This window comes from Neovison vison, chromosome 11, assembly GCF_020171115.1.
Source record: "Neovison vison isolate M4711 chromosome 11, ASM_NN_V1, whole genome shotgun sequence".
NCBI classification, from domain to species: Eukaryota; Metazoa; Chordata; class Mammalia; order Carnivora; family Mustelidae; genus Neogale; species Neogale vison.
In genome coordinates, this window is record NC_058101.1 from 11,176,263 (window position 1) to 11,196,479 (window position 20,217).

General features: G+C 39.0%; 1 long non-coding RNA gene across 2 annotated transcripts; it reads right to left on the reverse strand.

Annotated features, from left to right (window-relative positions):
* Positions 1-2,622: 2,622 nt before the first annotated feature.
* Positions 2,623-17,023, reverse strand: LOC122889537. 2 transcript variants are annotated; one of them, XR_006380938.1, is made up of 4 exons: positions 16,690-17,023; positions 16,220-16,378; positions 5,451-5,661; positions 2,623-2,897 (listed from the first exon to the last, which is right to left on the reverse strand). It is a non-coding gene; the product is annotated as an uncharacterized LOC122889537 (long non-coding RNA). The 2 variants fall into 2 exon arrangements; XR_006380937.1 differs by lacking the exon at positions 2,623-2,897 and adding an exon at positions 4,132-4,813.
* Between the last annotated feature and the right edge of the window lie 3,194 nt (positions 17,024-20,217).

Here is a 20,217-nt window from a genome sequence, read left to right on the forward strand (position 1 = left end):
TGGGAAGTCTGTTTCTCCCTCTCTCTCTGACCCTGTCCCCTGCTCATGCTCTCTTCCGCTCACCCTCTCTAAAAATAAATAAAATCTTAAAAAAAATAAAAAGGTGTAATGATAGATTTTATTAAAATAAGATAAACTTTACCACTATTTTGTAATTCCCCCATTTAAATTCACAAGGCATAATTTAGTTGTTTCTATTGCTGACTTATCCCGTTTCTTCATACCAGCAGGGCAAATAATTAAACAAATTTTAATTGAAGTATAGTTGACACACAATATTCCATTAGTCTCAGGTGTACAACATCGTGATTTGGGGCGCCTGGGTGGCTCAGTGGGTTAAGCCGCTGCCTTCGGCTCAGGTCATGATCTCAGGGTCCTGGGATCGAGTCCCGCATCGGGCTCTCTGCTCAGCAGGGAGCCTGCTTCCTCCTCTCTCTCTCTGCCTGCCTCTCTGCCTACTTGTGATCTCTCTCTGTCAAATAAATAAATAAAGTCTTTAAAAAAAAATCGTGATTTGACAAGCTCATCACAAGTGTAACTACCATCTGTCATCATAGAACACTATCACAATATCGTTGACTGTATTCCCTATGCTGTACTTTTTTATTCCCATGACTTATTCATTCCATAACTGGAAGCCCATATCTCCCATTCCTCTTGACCCATTTTGCTCATCCTCTCACTCCTGTCCTCTTCGGCAACCATCAGTTTTTTCTATCTGTTTGTTTGTTTTGTTTTTTAGATTCCACAAATAAGTGAAATCTTATAGTATTTGCCTATCTCTGTATGACCTATTTCACTCAGCATAATACCCTCCAGGTTCATCCATTTATCACAAATAGCAAAAATCTCATTCTTTTTATGGCTGAGTAATATTCCATTACACACACACGCCACACACACACACACACACACACACACACACCCCACATTTACCTTATCCATTCATCTGTTGATGGATATTGGAGTTGTTTCCATATCTTGGCTATTATATCTAATGCTGCAACAAACATAGAGGTACATCTATCTTTTCAAATTAATGTTTCTGTTTTCTCTGGGTAAATACTCATTTTTTTCCTTTTTTGGTTTTAATTTATTTGGGGGCTAAATATTCATTAGTGGAATTACTGAATCATATAGTAATTCTATTTTTAATTTTTTTGAGGAAACTTCATGTTGTTTTCAGAGTGGCAAAAGCAATTTACATGCTCACCAACAGTTGCACGAAGGTTCCTTTTTCTCCACTTCCTTGCCAACGGTTGTTATTTCTTGTCTTTCTTATTCTAGCCATTCTGAGAAGTATAAAGTGATATCTCACTGTGGTTTTGATTTGCATTTCCCTAATGATGAATGATGTTGAACATCTTTTCATGTGTATGTTTGCCATTTGTATGTCTTCTTTGGAAAAATGTCGATTTGGGTCCTCTACCCATTTTTAATTAGATTATTTGTTTTGGGGTGTTCACATGTATAATTTTTTTTTAAAGATTTTATTTATTTATTTGACAGAGAGAAATCACAAGTAGATGGAGAAGCAGGCAGAGAGAGAGAGAGGGAAGCAGGCTCCCTGCTGAGCAGAGAGCCCGATGCAGGACTCGATCCCAGGACCCTGAGATCATGACCCGAGCCGAAGGCAGCGGCTTAACCCACTGAGCCACCCAGGCGCCCCCACATGTATAATTTTTATATATTTCGGATATTACCCCTTTATTTGATTATTTTTTGCAAATATCTTTTCCCATTTGTTTTGTTGATGGTTTCCTTCACTGTGCAAAACTTTTGGTGTAGTCCCAATGGATTATTTTTACTTTTGTTTTCCTTGCTTTAGAAGATATATCTAGAAAAATGTTTCTATGACCTATGTCAAAGAAATTACTGCCTATGTTTTCTTCTAGGAGTTTTATGGTTTCAGTTCTCATATTTAGGTCTTTAGTTCATTTTCTAAAAAGATTTTATTTATCTATTTGACAGAGAAAGAGAGAACACAAGCAGAGGGAACAGTAGGGAGAGAGGCAAGTAGGCTCCCCACTGGGCAGGGAGCCCAACGCAGGACTCGATCCCAGAGCCCTGGGATCATGACCTGAGCAGAAGGCAGCCTCTTTACTGACTGAGCCACTCGGGCATCGCTGGTCTTTAATTCATTTGGAGTTTATTTTTGTATTTGGTGTAAGAAAGTAGTCCAGCTCCATTCTTTTGAATGGAGCTGTCCAGTTTTCCCAGTGGTATTTACTGAAGAGGCTGTCCTTTCCCTATTATACATTCTTGGCTCCTCTGTCATAGATTAATTGACCATGTAAGCATGGGTTTATTTCTGAGGTCTCTATTCTGTTCCATTTATCTATGTGTCTGTTTTGGTGCCACAACCACACTGTTTTGATTATTACAACTTTGTACCTAATCATTCCATTAAAAAAAATTATTTATTTGACAGAGAGAGATCTCTAAGTAGGCAGAGAGGCAGGCAGCGGTGGGGGCAGGGGAGCAGGCTCTCCGCTGAGCAGAGAGCCTAATGCGGGGCTTGGTCCCAGGACCCTGAGACTATGACCTGAGCCAAAGGCAGAGGCTTAACCCACTGAGCCACCCAGGCGCCCCTAATCATTCCATTTTTAATTCATTTTTTGATGCTATGAAGATAAAGTATTTATTTTGTACACTTATGGAAAAATAAGTACAAATAACAAAGGGCATCTGATTAGTATTTAAACACGACCATTTCAAGTGAACCAAATTTTCTGAATAGACAAACTTTTATCAATCAGCAAACCTTTATTGTTCATTAGCCCCAGTACTCCATCATATGATGCAGTATCTTCTTGGCCTTTGGCCAGATTGAAAATAGTCGTGCTGACTCGGTTGGATTCTGATCAATAGGAACTGGGGGCAGATTTTCGGAAACACTGTAGGGATCAACAGAACAATAGGAGCTGTTGGGGGATGAACTCATTGCGTGAGACCTCTGCTTCCCTCCCTGTCCCCAGACATACGGAGCACAAAGGGAAACTCATTTAATCTATTTTATGGCATGTATTAGGTTTTGTGTAAGAATAATTTGAGAGAAAAACTTAGGTTTGAAAATCTTGGAAAACGCTATACCAACACATTTTTAAGGGTGACATATTGGAAACTATGGGTTCTCAGCTTATTTTGAAATAATGGGTAAACCGTTCCATAGCTATGGTTTTACACCCTTCTTAGGTCTCTACATACACACCACCCTCTGTGCCTCATAATGCATCCAGCCTGGTAGGAGGTAAGACTTTCGGGTTCATTCCAAGGGCATGGCACCTATTTCAAATATTTAGTTACTAAGGAAAATTAGTGACTAAATATCGGATCCCTTCATAATTACTACCTAATTATCTAGAAAAAATTGTTTCATATAATTGACTTACTTCTACTGAAAGCAATTTGCTCTCATGACTTAGGCCAGCAAACATGAGTTATTACAGTTGCTTTGACAAACTATATGGTTTATAATTGCTAGCTTTAAAATTACCCAATATACTTTCTTGAATGTCAATAGCAAAGTACAAGCAAAACAAAAACTGGAGTTATTTCTCTCTTCTGACAAAAGTAGTCCTCTTTTTATCAAATGGTACACTGAAAGAAGAAAAGCAGCTTAATTACTTTTCAATATATTAATCGAATTCTATTATCTTATTGAAGAGTGTATCTTGTAATAGAACCTAGTCAGTGTGTTTTACTTTTTAAAAAACTGACCAATGACTGTCAAATAATAATTAGCTGAGTTCTACTTAAGATGAACCCTCCTAATAATTAGACTCAATTTTCATTTCCTTTTTAAAAAAATTTTATTTATTTATTTGACAGAGATCACAAGTAGGCAGAGAGGCAGGCAGAGAGAGAGAAAGAGGAGGAAGCAGGCTTCCTGCCAAACAGAGAGCCCGATGTGGGGCTCAATCCCAGGACCCTGGAATCATGACCCAAGCCAAAGGCAGAGGCTTTAACCCACTGAGCCACCCAGGTACCTCTCAATTTTAATTTCTTATAATAGCCTAGTCAGTCAATGAAAAATCAAGCCCACAGCTAGTGTTAGATATGAGTCTTAAAGTTCTTTATCTATCTTTAAGTTAGAAGTTAAATCTCTATTTTTAATTTCCTATTTAGTTGCATGAAAGAAACACCATTTTAATTTTTTAAATGAAATAACATTATTATTAGTTAATATCAAAATTGCTTTCACAAGGGGGGCCTGGTAGCCCAGTAGGTTAAGTGTCCAGCTCTTGATTTTGGCTCACGTAATGATGTCAGGGTTTTGGAATGGAGCTCCACATCATGGAGTTTTGGAATGGAGCTCCCCCTCCTCAGTGGGGAGTCTGCTTCTCTCCTTCTTCTCCCTCTGCCCCCTCCCTACTTGCTTGCACCCACATGGGCACATGCACTCTCTCTCTCATAAAAATAAATAAATCTTAAAAAAAAAGACCGCTTTCACAATACAATACATATTGTATTGGTGGATTACATCAATATCACTACAACCCAGACTTTACCTTTTATTAACATCTATGCAAATGGAACCACATTTCAAACGGGAAATTTCACATTTCTAAAAATATCAATTCATAGCAGTCAGATGACAGAAGAGGACCAGGCAACAAGATCAGGCATTGAAACTAAGTAGAGCTACATCTTTTCTATTTCTTTGTCAGATAACAGTGACTTTTGTTTTTATTTCCAAAGACTGCTTATTGAACAGTAGTGAAGGAATAACAGCAGAGCTGGAACTGGCTTTTCCTTTTGCCATATGATTTTAGGGAAGTCAGTGCTGCCATCTGTGGCTTCTATAGTTTCTCTTTGAAAGAAATGATATTAAGCATAGGATTAATCCAAGTTATAAGACTTAAGGAGATGTTGGAAGAGACATTTGAGCAAGGTCCAAAGCTCCTTGGATATTATATCCAAGGATATCTTTATTATACTTAAACATAAATATATAACATAAGTAATATACAATACTATGTAATATATACAAATATATAATATAATTATCTATAAATCCTGGGATATACTTAAGTTGTTTCTTTATATTTCTATGGATACAAAAATGATAGGGTCCTGGTGATACAAAAATGATAAGCATGATCTCTGTCCTTGAAGATCTTAGAAATAGGGGTCTTCTTCAGATATATATATATATATATATATATATATATATTTTTTTTAAGTATGCTCCACACCCATCTTGGAGCTTGAATTCATATGCCTGAGATCATGAGTAACAGGCTTTACTGATTCAGCCAGTTAGGCACCCCTATGGGTCTCATATAAACAAAAGGTGGTTATTAAAAAAAGCAAACAAAAAAATTCCATCATTTGGTTTCAGTTTCAACATTTTATAGATATGTTAGTTAATTATGGTATACTAAGTTTTTTAAAACAGATCTAAAAAATACAGTAGTCTAAAGAAAGCGTCATTTTCTCTCTCTCACCTAATAGTCCAAGTAGGTCGTTCTGGGCTGGTAAAGAGGCTTTGCCATCTTCAATATGTGGCTTTTGTCTCTGGGTCCAAGCTGGGGGTTCTTGCCTCCGCCATCACTTTTGTATCCAGACCAGAAGATTAGAGGAAAAAACAGGTTGAAGGCATGCCAATTTCTTTGAGGAAAAGATCTGGTCGTGGCAGACATCACTTCTCACATTCCACTATCAGATTAAAAAAATGGTTGCAACGAGCTATAATAGAGCAGCTGGATGGCCTAGCAAAACCTCAGTGTTGTTATGAAAGGACCATCTGCACTATAGGTATGGTCAAGGGAGTTGATCACAGTTACCTGGTTTTAGTAGCTCTAAGAAAGATGTTCCTCAGGACCTAAGCCTCCAGACTGAGAAAATACACTTCAGAAAATGATTATAAGCATCTTGAAGATGAAACCTTGGGTGAACCCCACCTCACACAATGTGTTGTTTGATGATCAATGATATGCATCAGGACCTTCTTGCTGATTCTTTAATTTGGGGAAGATATACACTCTTACAACTAATAAGATTATCTAGGAATTTGCTTTAAGATGATCTGGAAATGGGTGGGTGAGGGAAGAAGCAAGCATATGTAAGTAAACATACGTAAAAAATGAAACAAGATTGATCATGAGTTATTAGTTGTTGAAACTTCTGCATATGTTTTACCTTTTCTATATTATAAAGTTTGGAGAGTCAATAAATAATAATTGCATCCATATAGGGAACTGCAGATGTTGAAGCCTGTTTCATAGATATTATCTTCGTAAGAATTGATTTAAGTTCCATAAGAATTGTTAGCATTGTCCTCTACTTTGCAGAACACAAAACATGGAAGAGGTAAATGTTATAAAAGTATTTATGAAATTCAGAATGCATGTTAATACAAAAAGTTTAAAAGTACCTGACAACATAAAACTTTATTTTCATTAACCTCCAATTTACATCCCTTTTAAGAATAAAATTATGTCATGTAATACGAGAGCATGTGCTAGGAAGAGAATAACATAATCTCTTGTGTTAGAATGTGCTGTAGTACAAAGAGAAAGAGCTTTGGAGTGAGAAAATCTGGGTAAGACCCTGCTCTACTCTACTAGCTGTGGGACTTGGACCATGTCACTTAATTTCACTGCATCTCCGTTTTCCAATTTAACAAATAGGATTAATATTTAACGTGTTGGTTGTTGTAAGGATACATTCATATAAATGTAACTATTATTATAAATAATGAGATAGACGTGCTCATTTTCCCTTTATGGCTGAGGTTGCCAAAGTAGCGCTTTAAAGAAAAGTACTCTCTCGGGGCACCAGGGTGGCTCAGTGGGTTAGGCGTCTGACTCTTGGTTTCTGCCCTGATCTCAGGGTTGTGAGATGAGCCCTGTGTTGGGCCACATGCTCAGTGGGGAGTCTGCTTGAAGAAGAAGACTCTGCCCCTCCCACACAACACACACACACAAGCTTTGCCTGTCTCAAATAAATAAATGGACCTTTAAAAAAAAGAAAAGAAAAACTCTCCAATTTTCCTTCTAGTTTTAATAGAATTCTTTAAGTGTCCATATCTAAAAAGATGCCTGTGTGAACATTAAGAAGAAAAAAATTTCATCTGTAATGCATTACCTTTTGGCCACTAAAATAAGGGTTAGGGAGAGCCTGTAGAAGACCAATGGATCTTGGAGAATGACAGCGGATTATTGTAAAATCAATTAGATAGTGATTCCAATCATGGCTCTATTCCAGATGTGGTTTTGTTGCTGGAGCAAGTCAAAATTGAGCCCCTTACACAGAACCATTCCCTGAAAGGTATCTATCACCTAGCTGGGAGCAGGTTCACTATGCTGGACTACTTCCATTATGGGAAGACTAGAACTTTGTTCTCACTGGCATAGATGTTTACACTATATATAGATTTTCCTTCTCTGTACATAAAGTTTATGCCAAAACCACCATCCATGGATTTAGGGATTGGCTTATATCCACTGTCATGGCTGTCATTGGCTTATATCCACATGTCATTTCTTATAGCATCACCCTGTAAATCTTATCTTGTCCCCCCTCATCCTAAAGCCATTGACTTGATAGAAGGTGGAGTGGCTTTTTGAAGACTCATTTATGGCACCAGCTAAATGACATATGGCCTACCTTGTGCAGCTGGGACAACATCCTCCAAGGGGCTCTAAATCAGATATGATTATGCTCTAAATCAGATAATAATAAAGGTGGTGCTCTTTCTTCTACAGATAGAATACGCGGGTCTGGGAATTAAAGGTGGTGGAAATGGAAGTGACTCCTTTCAAGATTATCCCTGGTGATCCACTAGCAACTTTTTGTTTCTTATCCTCGTGACTTTGGTTCTGTTAGTATACAGGTCTCAGTTCCAAAGGGAGGAATGCTTTCCCCAGAGGACAAAATAATGGTTCCTTTAAGCTGGAAGTTCAGACTGTTCCCTGGTCACACTGGGCTCCTCACGCTGATGAAGCAACATGCAAAGCAGGTGGTTTCCGTTCTTGGTGTGGTGACTGATCCTACCAAGGGGAAACTGGGTTACTACGGCACAGCGGGGATAAGGAAGAACATGTTTGGATTGTGGGAGATCTCTCAAAGTGCTCTCACCACTCCCACATCCTGTGATTTTAAGGCTAGGGAGAAACTACAGCAAGCCAGTTCAGATAGGACTAGGGCCCACGCCCTTCAGAGTCAGGTCACCCTACCAGGCAAGGAACCAGATAAGGAGTTCGCTGAGGGCAAAGTAACTATGGAATTGATAGTAGTTATAAATACCAGCTACAACCATGTGACCATGGTTGTAAAATGAGGACTGTAATAGTCACAACTATTATTTTTTTTTTAAGATTTTGTTCATCTTTTGACAGAAAGACAGCGAGAGAAGGGAACACAAGCAGGGAGAGTGGGAGAGGGAGAAGCAGGCTTCCTGCTAAGCAGGGAGCTCGAAGCGGGGCTCGACCCCACTGGGACCATGACCTGAGCCAAAGGCAGACGCTTTACCACTGAGCCACCTAGGTGCCCCCAAAGTCACAACTATTAAACTGAAAAAAATTACCCTAGCCACATTGGTGATTACACAAACTTCCTAATGTTTTATGGAATTTACCTACTATTTGCGTTTATTGTGAAATTTCCATCTCTAAAAGGAAAAGAATTTCTTTAAAATTTTTTTTCCCCCTGATAATCTCTACACCTACTGTGAGGCTTGAACTCATGACCCTGAGATCGATGGTCCCATGCTCTTCTGACTAAGCCAACCTACCCCCGGGAAAAGAATTTAATTTAATTTAATTTTTTTAAAGAATTTCTTAAAAGTCTACTTTTTGGGTGCCTGGGTGGCTAAGTTGATCAAGCAACTAACTGCCTTTGGCTCAGGTCATGATCCCAGTGTCCTGGAATTAAGTTCCACATTGGGGCTCCCCCTGCTCTGCGGGGAGCCTGATTCTCTCTCCCTCTGCCTGCCACTCCCCCTGCTTGTGCTGTCTCTCTCTCTCTCTGTCAAATAAATAAATAAAATCTTAAAAAAAAAAGGTCTACTTTTTTCATTACCTACAAGACCTTACATAGTATTAAATAAATCAATTAGGTGGTGTTCACTAAAGGTTTTAGTATTTTACATATTCAAAACTAGTATGCCAAAGCACAGCTGAGGCAGTGATGATTTCCTGTTAGTTGTTACAGGCATATACAAGTTATTTGTTCACTGATACAGTTCCCAGGCTAAACTACAAACTCCACAATTGGGATATTTTTTTCTCCATTTTATATGCAGCATCCAGCTAATGTTCAGGCCCTAGAAATAATCTACCTGGGAGAAAAAATGTTTTCAGAATGTGTTGTATAAATGAATGAACTGATATTACATGTGTATAAATGAGTAAGTCTAAAGTGACTAATAATCGATGACTGTATGTAAACATCCTTGTAATCAACTAACAAAGGCATATTGCAAATAATTTTGGAATCAGAAAGATGGGCATTTGAATGCTGTCTTTGCAATTTGTTAATAAGCATTGGGGACCTCACTTAGTCTCTCCTGAGTCTCAATTTCTTCTTTTGCAAAATAAAGTAAAATGTTGCAGCATTGCTAAGCGGACTGCAGATAATTTATGCACCCGACACAGTGCTTAGCTCAGGGTAGGTGCTCAATAAAAGATAGTTCTAAACATTTATCTCTCTGTTTACTTCAGAATGCATGTGCGGGCACAAGAGAAAGGGAAAGAGAGAGCGAACAAGAGTACAAGCATGCAGGCATGGGGGCGGGGTTTGGGGTAGAGGGAGCAGCAGAATCCCTGCTCTACCCAGAACCCTGGGATCATGACCTGAGCAGAAGGCAGATGCTTAACCGACTGAACCACCCAGGTGCCCAAGGATAGTTCTATTATTATTTTCTACATGTGTCTAGGAGTAATTAAACAACTCTTTCTATACATTATTAACATTTCTGAATTAGTATTTTTTTTTTAAAGATTTTATTTATTTATTTGACAGAGAGAGATCACAAGTAGGCAGAGAAGCAGGCAGAGAGAGAGAGAGGAGGAAGCAGGCTCCCCGCTGAGCAGAGAGCCCGATGTGGGACTCGATCCCAGGATCCCGAGATCATGACCCGAGCTGAAGGCAGCGGCTTAACCCACTGAGCCACCCTATTTTGAACTTACGGATTTAGAAAATAAAAGACAATTTATGATGTTCTGCCTCATAGCTGGAACTGTTTTAAAAATAAGTAAGTTGTATTGTAATTGTAAGTGAAAGTAATCTAATTGTATATAAAATTGTACATTATGGGGCGCCTGGGTGGCTCAGTGGGTTAAGCCGCTGCCTTCGGCTCAGGTCATGATCTCAGGGTCCTGGGATCGAGTCCCGCGTCGGGCTCTCTGCTCAGCAGGGAGCCTGCTTCCCTCTCTCTCTCTCTGCCTGCCTCTCTGTCTACTTGTGATCTCTCTCTGTCAAATAAATAAATAAAATCTTTAAAAAAAAATTGTACATTATATATACAATACAATATACATACAATATAATTGTAAGTTTATAATTATTAGTTTAAAAAAACTTACAATACTCTTAGAAACTTTGGGCAATTCTCTCACACTTGGGGTTTTGAGAAATTTTATTCTATCTGAAAACCTACCAATATAACAGAATTATTAGAAGAATCAAATATGAAAACAAGTTTTACAAACTATAAAGTGCTAAACAAATGCTAATTATTGATTTATATCATTGACCTGAGTCCTTCAGTCATAATTATGAGAACACGATTCTGTCATTGCACCATTACAACAATGCATTTTTATCTCCTTATTCATTTCCTAAAGAAAAATCAGAGCTGAAACCTGCCACTGGATTCACAAAGATATCATGAGGCCCAATGACCTAGTGTCTGTTACAAATTCAGAAAACTCTCATCCTTAGAGACATATACTGCAACTGCCAAAAGAATTGAGACAAAGTGCTATGTGTCACTTTGTACTCACCAACATATTCTGCTTGTTGAAAACCTACTGTTTAAGTAAACTTAGAAACTTTAAATAAGTCAATAGCACATTTTATGAGGTACCTAATGTGCCACTGACTCTCCCCATAACCTTTACCTTAAAGACTTGAGAACAAGAGTTTTGTATAAACAACCAAGGTGGCCCCAGGCAGAATAGGGACATTGGTTTTATGGGTTTCTGTGAGGTGGGGGTCATGGTGTTTTGTGTGTTTTGTTTTTGTTTTTCTATGTGGCTTCACAGCTGGCAGGGCCTAAATTTAGCTGCACATCAGACTTGCTCAGGAATTCACCCCAGCTCTGCTGAGACAAAAGAATACAAGGAGGAGACCTGGAAATAGCATATTGAACCAATTCCAGGTCCTTCACAGGCAGTCAACTGGACATCTCTGTCTGTGGACCACTGGCAAACTGGCTTATCTTGTGTTGGTGTTGCTTTTCTCTTCTCCACTTCTAGTGCTCTTTCCTTTGCCAGGGGTTCTTTATTTTCCAGAGACCCCAATGTCAGGATAAAATCCATCGGACAGGTCATTAACACCCTACTGTGACCTAGTTTAATGTGCCATTTCTTTAGAAATGTTAATGGTGTGATGTGAGACTCTATGAGGGCGTGGGCTGGGGTGGTTAAGGGTGGAGAAGCTTTGCTTCCTGGCCCCCCAAATGACATTACTTAGGGAATAGCTTCCTTTAAAGTCCAGCTTCCCATAACTAAAAACTTAAAACAAACAAACAGGCTTCCCATAAAGTCAGTCCTACATAATAAATCACTACACAGGATGAATTTTAGGAAAAGAGTGAAAATGAAGTCAATAGAAAATCAGAATAGGGCCCGGAATTTTGACTCGTAAGCCCTATAAAGCTTGCTATTTTCTTTTCTTTCCTTTCTTTTAATTAGGGCAAACATTTGTGACCTTTCTCAGGAAATGGTAGATTGCGCTCACTGGAATTTTTCAACATGGGATGGATCCCCACTTGACAAGAGAGGCTGTAAAGGGGATTCAAACATTGGATCAGAATCTTTCAATAACCTTAGCATTTTTTTCCTATCCCAAAGTCTTTGTGTTCTTTGATACAGCAAAAATTATTTTATTGGTTTGCTATCTCTGCACTGTGTAACAAGTAGGATTAAAGCCTTTACTTTTGATACATGTCTGTTAGCTGCTTTAGTTAGACCTTTACCTGGCAGCCTGTGTCCAGGGCTGCTGTAAGGCTTATAGAGAACACTTCCAGGAAAGTAGGATTTCCCTCATTAGGCCAAACAGCTCTTGACATTGTTCTTATGGTCTAGATACTTTTTTTAATCCTGTGAATTATTGCATTAGCTCTTGTCCTCCTCCAAACTATGGTCAGAGTCCAATTTCTTAAATGTAAATGTGCTTGTATCACTTTCCTACTTCAGTCGGCACCCCATTATCTTCCGTATGAAGTTCAAGTTCCTTACAATGTATGTACAAGGCCTGATGTCTATTAGTCTTTTCAAAATTCCCATTATGTTAGTATTACTACCACAAATCATCTGTAGTTCCTTGAATTCTCTAAGTTCTCTTACGCCTCTGGGGTTGTGTAAAAACCGTTCCCTCTGCCTAGGACACATTCCCTTCTTCATTTTGCTACTCTTTATGGACTCCTTCACGATCCAACTTTGGTGTCAACTCTCTTGAAATAGTCTTTGATTCAAAGAGTGTGAGAGGTCCTTCTTTTGAAAACCAATGGTATCCAGATACACCTCATTATAGTAACAATTGCAGTGTGTTGCTATTGATTTTCTTATCCATTTTCCTTAAAAAAGGTAAGAGCCTTGAAAATAGGGATTATTTCCAGTATATATTTCTCAGTGTCTGGCACAAAGAATGCATTTTCAAATATTTCCAAAAATAATGACTCTCAGAATGGAGAACTAATTCCATGATCTTATCAAAGCATAAGGTCAGGGGCGCCTGGGTGGCTCAGTGGATTAAGCCGCTGCCTTCGGCTCAGGTCATGATCTCAGTGTCCTGGGATCGAGCCCCACATCGGGCTCTTTGCTTGGCGGGAGCCTGCTTCTCTCTCTCTTTCTCTGCCTGACTCACCGCCTGCTTGTGATCTCTCTCTCTCTGTCAAATAAATAAATAAAATCTTAAAAAAAAAAAAAAAAAAAAAAAGCATAAGGTCAGATTCATGGTCAACATTCAAGATAACTGTTAGCAACAGAAATTGTTATCAGAGGGAAAAAAAAAAACAACAAAAAAACACAAAACAAACAAGACAAAAAAACAACAACCCTAAACTGTAGGGTAATGTCTCAAAGGGCCAGACCACAGTGGGGGAGGAGACACTACCGAAACACAGTCCGTCACACAAATTCTGAGAAGAGACCTAGAGAGGTCCATGAAGTCGCAGGAAGGAGCATAGAATGGGAGCGGAGTTGGGGAGGATGTGGAGATGCAACTTTGTGTTTTCCTAGGGATAATTCTTGTGATAGCTTAAACTCCCCTACTATACCTTGTTCTTTTTTTTTTTTTTTTTTAAATTTTATTTATTTATCAGAGAGAGAGAGAGAGAGCGAGCACAGGCAGACAGAATGGCAGACGGAGAAGCAGGCTCCCTGCTGAGCAAGGAGCCCGATGTGGGACTCTATCCCAGGACGCTGGGATCATGACCTGAGCTGAAGGCAGCTGCTTAACCAACTGAGCCACCCAGGCGTCCCTATACCATGTTCTTATCTGAAGGAAAAAACCCAAAAAGCAGGCCTCATAGATTGCAGCTAACCTTTTTTCTCTAATTTGTGATTACAGTAGTAGGTGGAGTTATTAATTTTGGATAAATGAAGTATAACAAATAATCATAATGGGATTATATACTGTACATAAATCTCCCATGCCACTCTACAAATGATAATGGTATGATCTTTACTTAAGTGATCACAATGGGGCACCATATGTATACTTCTAGTAGCTGCTGGTAAATATTTGTAATAAGTAGAGTCTAGAAATAGTCAAATTAAAAATACATATGGAGATCATTAGAAAACAGAGTTCCTTTATTTACTGGAAAAATATCCTATCCGATGTCCAATTTACAATTGGCTTTTCTTTCATTTTTGTTACTTTTTGTCCAAATAGAAGTGTTATTTATAAAACCAGCATTAGGGACACCTGGATGGCTCAGTGGGTTAAAAGCCTCTGCCTTGGGCTCAGTCATGATCCTGGGGTCCTGGAGTGGAGCCCCGCATTGGGCTCTTTGCCTAGCAGGGAGCCTGCTTCCTCCTCTCTCTCTCTGCCTACGTGTGATCTCTGTCTGTCAAATAAATAAATAAAATCTTTAAAAAAATAAATAATAAAAAACAAAACCAGGATTATATCCCTTACTCCATATACAAATGTATATACATATGTATGTGGATATAAATAATCTGCTGATTTCAATTTGATAAACATTTATTGAATAATGATCATGAGCAAAAAACTGTATGTATGTTATATAAACACCTATATCTGTTTTATATACTTACACACATATATCTATATATATATCATGTAGATAGGTAGGTAGATATATATCTATATGTCATATAGATAGGTAGGTAGATACAAAGATTTTATTATGATACAGAGCCTTGTTTTATTTATTTATTTTTTATTTTTAAAAGATTTTTTATTTATTTGACAGAGAGAGATCACAAGTAGGCAGAGAGGCAGGCAGAGAGAGAGGAAGGGAAGCAGGCTCCCCGCTGAGCAGAGAGCCCGATGTGGGGCTCGATCCCAGGACCCTGAGATCATGACCTGAGCCGAAGGCAGCGGCTTAACCCACTGAGCCACCCAGGCGCCCCAGATCCTTGTTTTAAATGTAGTGGGGAAAACAAGACTAAATATGGTATATACTTCCAAGATCTTTTTATAGTGATGATTCTCATTCCCATGATGTCCTTCAGACCAGCAGAGTATACAACTTCCCTAGATTCGATTCTAAGATGTGCTTGAACAGATCTCTTAGGGTTTAACCTTTGGCTTTGTGTTTTCTAATTCCAGAGAGTCTGTTCCAAGGGAAATTTATTTTCCCAGGGAGGAAGCAGATTTAAACCCTTAGAATCAAGTGGTACACCCACTGTGCAAAACAGTATGGAGGTTCCTCAAAAAATTAAAAATAGAATACTATATGAGCCAGTAATTCCAGTACTAGGTATTTAGTCAAAGAAAATGAATATGCTAATTGAAGAGATATATGCACCAAGCGCCCCTATGTTTACTGCAGCAGTATATACAAAAGCTGACAGAAGCAGCCCAAGTGTCCATCAACAGAGCAACTGATAGATGTGGTGAATATACAGAATGGGATTCTACTCAGCCATAAAAAAGAATGAAATTTGCCTTGGCAACAACATGGTTGGAGCTAGAGGGTATTATGCGAAGTGAAATAAGCCAGTCAGAGAAAGACAAATACCATACGGTTCCGCTCAGATGTGGAATTTAAGAAACAAAACGAATGAACAAATTCAAAAAGATGCAAACAAAAAAACAGACTCTTAATTGTACACAACAAACTGATGGGTACCAGAGAGGAGATGGGTCGGGGGAATGGGTCAAGTAGGTGAGGGGCATTAGGGTACGCTTATTGTGATAAGCACCAAGTAAAGCACAGAACTGCTGAATCACCATATTGTACACCTGGAACTAATATAACATTGTATGTTAACTGTACTGGAATTTAAAAAACAAATAAATTTTAAATCCTTATACATTATTTTTTTTAAAGGTTTTATTTATCTGTTTGTCAGAGAGAGAGGGAGAGAGAGCACGAGCACAGGCAGACAGAGGCAGAGGGAGAAGCAGGCTCCCTGCCAAGCAAGGAGCCCGATGTGGGACTCAATCCCAGAACACTGGGATCATGACCTGAGCCGAAGGCAGCTGCTTAACCAACTGAGCCACCCAGGCGTCCCATTAAATCCTTATACATTATTAACAAATAAATACTCAAGTGGTTTTATGTTAATTACATTTCAATTAAAAACAAATGCTGGGGGGCGCCTGGGTGGCTCAGTGGTTTAGGGCCTCTGCCTTCGGCTCAGGTCATGATCCCAGGGTCCTGGGATCGAGCCCCGCATCGGGCTCTCTGCTCAGCAGGGAGCCTGCTTCCTCCTCCCTCTCTCTCTGCCTACTTGAGATCTCTATCTGTCAAATAAAATCAATAAAATCTTTAAAAAAAAATGCTGGGGTAGAATTGGAAGTAAGAAACAATTAAAAGACAACAATAACCATTTACTTTAAACAGTACCTAAGGGGTGCCTGGGTGGCTCAGCTGGTTGAGTCTGCCTTCTGCTCAGGTCATGATCCCAGCCAGGGTGCTAGGATTGAGCCCAGCGTCATAGTCCTTGGGTTCTCTACTCAGCAGGGAGCCTGCTTCTCTCCCTCTGCTGCTTCCCCTGCTTGTGCTCTGTCAAATAAATAAAAAAAGTTTTAAAAACAACAAAAAAAACCCCAGTACCTAAGAAAATGAAAACATACCACTTACCAGGTTCTTCCTAAGTGCTGGATACCTCACTGCTTCTGTGGCAGCTAATATTATCTTTGTTTTTGTAACTTAGGAGAGCAAAGCTCAAATATTGAGTAATGACCAGCTACACAGCTTGACAATGACCTAGCCAGAATTTTTTGAGTATGTGACTCTAAAGTTTTGTTCTTCCTAATTAAGCTATGTTGTTAAAGAGGGGAACATTATTCTTCCAAATATCATAGCTGATTTACCTTTTCCTTTCGTGCCTTTTCTTCCCAGTGTCCTTTGTTTCTTGTGACAAGTTTCTCGTTTGTCTCTTGCATTTCCTTTTCCTTTAGCTCAAAACTTAGGAAGACACGGGCTTCAGGTCACCCTTTCTTAGCAGGTGGAAAACTTGTCAAAATCCCAAGTACAGCGGAATTACCAAATTTAGAAGTGAGGAAACTGCGCTGATCATCTCTGAAAGGATAGACAAGAACAGCACCTTTGAGGAGGACTGGGTAGCTAGAGGACAGTGGATAGAGGCAAATCTGAGTCTGTGTGCGCGTGTGGACATGTGTGCGTCTATAATCCTGCATGGCTTGACTTTTTTTTTTTTTTTAACACTTTGTTCATGTATTACCTATTTTATTTTGTTTTCAAAGATTTTATTTCTTTCTTTCTTTGAGAGAAAGAGAGAGAGGGAGGGAGCCAGTGGAGAGGAGAAGAGAGGGGAAACCATCTGAAGCAGACTCCACACTGACTGGAGAGCCTGTCCTAGGGCTCAACCTCAGGACGCAGGATCACGACCTGAGCCAAAAATCAAGAGTCGGACGCTTAACCAACTGAGCCACCCCGGTGCCTATTTTAAAAAGATGATTATTCAGAATGATGCCTATTAACAAAGGCTTCTTGATTATTTTGCACCTTGTGCGTCAGTTGATGTTCAGAGACTTAGGCTCTGGGTGCACCCTAGCTTCTGCCCTCCTAGGAAAAGCTAGCTGATGGGATTACTTTTCATTAGCGGACCAGTAAAAACTACTTTATTTTTGTAAATACGGCCAGACGACGCTCTAGCCCACCATCACACTTTATAAATCTCCTCGGCGTGAGCTTTACTTAGTCGTACCATCTGAGCCTTCACAGAGAATTCAGTTTTGTGACTGCTACATCTATATGGGTAAATTAGTTCCTTGTAATAACTGTGTTCGATAATGTGTTCTGGGTTTGCCCTTGGGAATAAGAGTTCCCATGTCCAGTCTTGTCCGTATTTGCCATGGGAAAAATGGACCATGATTAATATAAATATTTTCATTTATATTTATGTTACTATTTCTTAACAGCACATTTCATTTAAATAACTAATCAGCTACTCTTTCCTAGAGACCTATCTTGACTTCAAAAAGCTAATTTTAACAAGTGAAGAAGCTGCAGTATTTAGAAGTTTATTGGCCTGTCATGTGTCGATCATAAATAGGTACATTTTATTCCTTCACAGAGTGATTTTCCAAATGCAATCTATGGGAGAGGCATAAAGCTTGGTTAGCATGGACCTGACAATAGTGAATATAGGTCAACTGACGAAGCTGACCTAGGAAACGCATCACTGTGGCAAAAACCAAATCTTTGAGTTTGTGGCTCCAGTGGATCAATTTTCTTTGTCAGATGAAAGAATGAAGCAGTGGTAGTGGTGATAAAATGCACCTCTTTGTCTTTCCTTGGAGGTAACTTTCTTGAAGTTCTGTTGCATCTACTCAATGCAATAAATCTCTTCCTTTAATCTTGGATGATGAATGGCACCTTAATCACAGGTTACACAAATGGGCACCATTTCTTTATGGTACTTCACTTCCATTGCTTTTCCTTTTGCCACCCTAGGTTTATTGACATCCCTGGTTCATGATTTTTTTGTTCCTTTCAAATGCAAAGGAGGCCGTGGGGTGGGACCTTTAAGATGAACTCAACTTCATTGCATATCAGAAGAAAAGTGTGTTCACCTCCAGGAATTAAGGGGCACTAACAATAAAACGCGTTCCTTCATTTCTTTCTTAGTAAGAACAATCATCCCCTTCCAGGTCCTCTCCTAGCTACCAATAATGTGCTCTTTAGAACTAAGAGGACTTCTTTTGAAAATTCTTTCCTAGCAATGGGAGGTGATTGTTTTTCTCAGTCCTTCTCCTTACTCTCCCAAATCTATACAGTGTTTCTTTCCACCAATTTAAATGGCTCATAAATTCGCAGGAGAGAAGGGGGGTCAAAGTTCTGCTAGTGCTACTCTGTATATTGTACTGTAACTGCTAAGTGACCGTACCAGAACAATATGCTTTCCAGTTAATTAGGGAAACTGCAGAGCTCTCTCCCATATAAAGGTAATCTCTGCACCTGAGCTTTGATACCTATCCTCTCTCACCGGTCTAGGAACCCACACATCAATTATGCCTATTTTCTCCCGATTACTCAATTAAATCCATAGCAACTGAATCCTTTCCCAGCAGCATTTCAACGTGCTCTAATCTAACCCAATTTAATTCAAACAAGAAAAACAAAACCCACTTTTGACCTAAAGTTCCTTTACTGCCTTATCCTTTTCTCACCTACAGAATCAAACTTACTTTGCACTTCAATCTCCATCTCCTCACCCCTGCTCTATTCTGGCCTCTGCTACCACTACCCCCAAACATCTGAGGACAAGATGACTGAAGGCTTTCCATATCACTAAATCCAAGACACTTTCTGTTCTCATCTCAACTGACAAGTAAGTAATGATCTTAGTAAGGACTTGACACTGTTAAGATACTCCCTACTCACTTCCAGAGAAACACTCGGCTGGCTTTCCTTAATTTGCTTTTTAATTCTCTTTCTTTTCCTTCTCTCTCTCCTTGCAAGTTCATTTTCCTCTACAGGGCATTCACTGTTGTAGTACGTCCTTTGTTTCTAGGCCTTCTCACTCCAACTTGGTCCTAGCAATCTCATCCAAACCAGAAGCTTCATCTATACTGACAATTCTCAAACGAATACTTCTATGACAGTCTTCTCTGGCTTAACAGAAATGGGGTTGATTTGCTTCCAGTATTTCTACATTGATTTCTAAACATGCCCAGGGATGAAAAGTTGTCCCCACCCATCTCTCCCAACTCCAAACAATAACACAATTACAGAAAACACTATCCCCCTCTCTAATCTAACCTCAAATCCTGTTGATTTTACTCCTAAAATTTGTCTTCTCTCTTCATCTTGTCACCACTCTTGTCAACAGTGTTTTAAATTTTTTTGTCCAAAAGTCTTATTTCCATAATAAAAGTATAACTAGCACTAAAGAGGGCTTTATTTATTTGAGTTAAAATAATATTTAATACAACTTTTAAAACTGGTGTTCCGTAAGTCATTAGTTTCAATTTACAAAGCCCGTTATTCTTTCTATAATCTAGACATATATAAAAACCTAAACATCACTTTGATATTTGGTCTGTAAACCTATTATTATACCCCGATTGCACAGGGCGTAGCATCATGCCTGGAACACAAAAAGCACTTAGTAAATGTTCTTTAGATAATTGAATAATTGTTCAAAATTAGTTTCTTTTCTCCCTTGTATTCTCCCAACTTCCTGTAAGTAAAAATTGAGACTTTTAATACTTTGGTGTTACTCCTGATTATAATCCGCAAGATTTCATTCTATGTATTTAGTTGCTCATCCATTCAGATTTGTGTTTTATGCACAATGGCTTCCGCTATTAAGAAAATGAAGGCAAGAGTCAATAGAGGCAGAATCCCTAACATGTTCGCAGATTATGATTTAG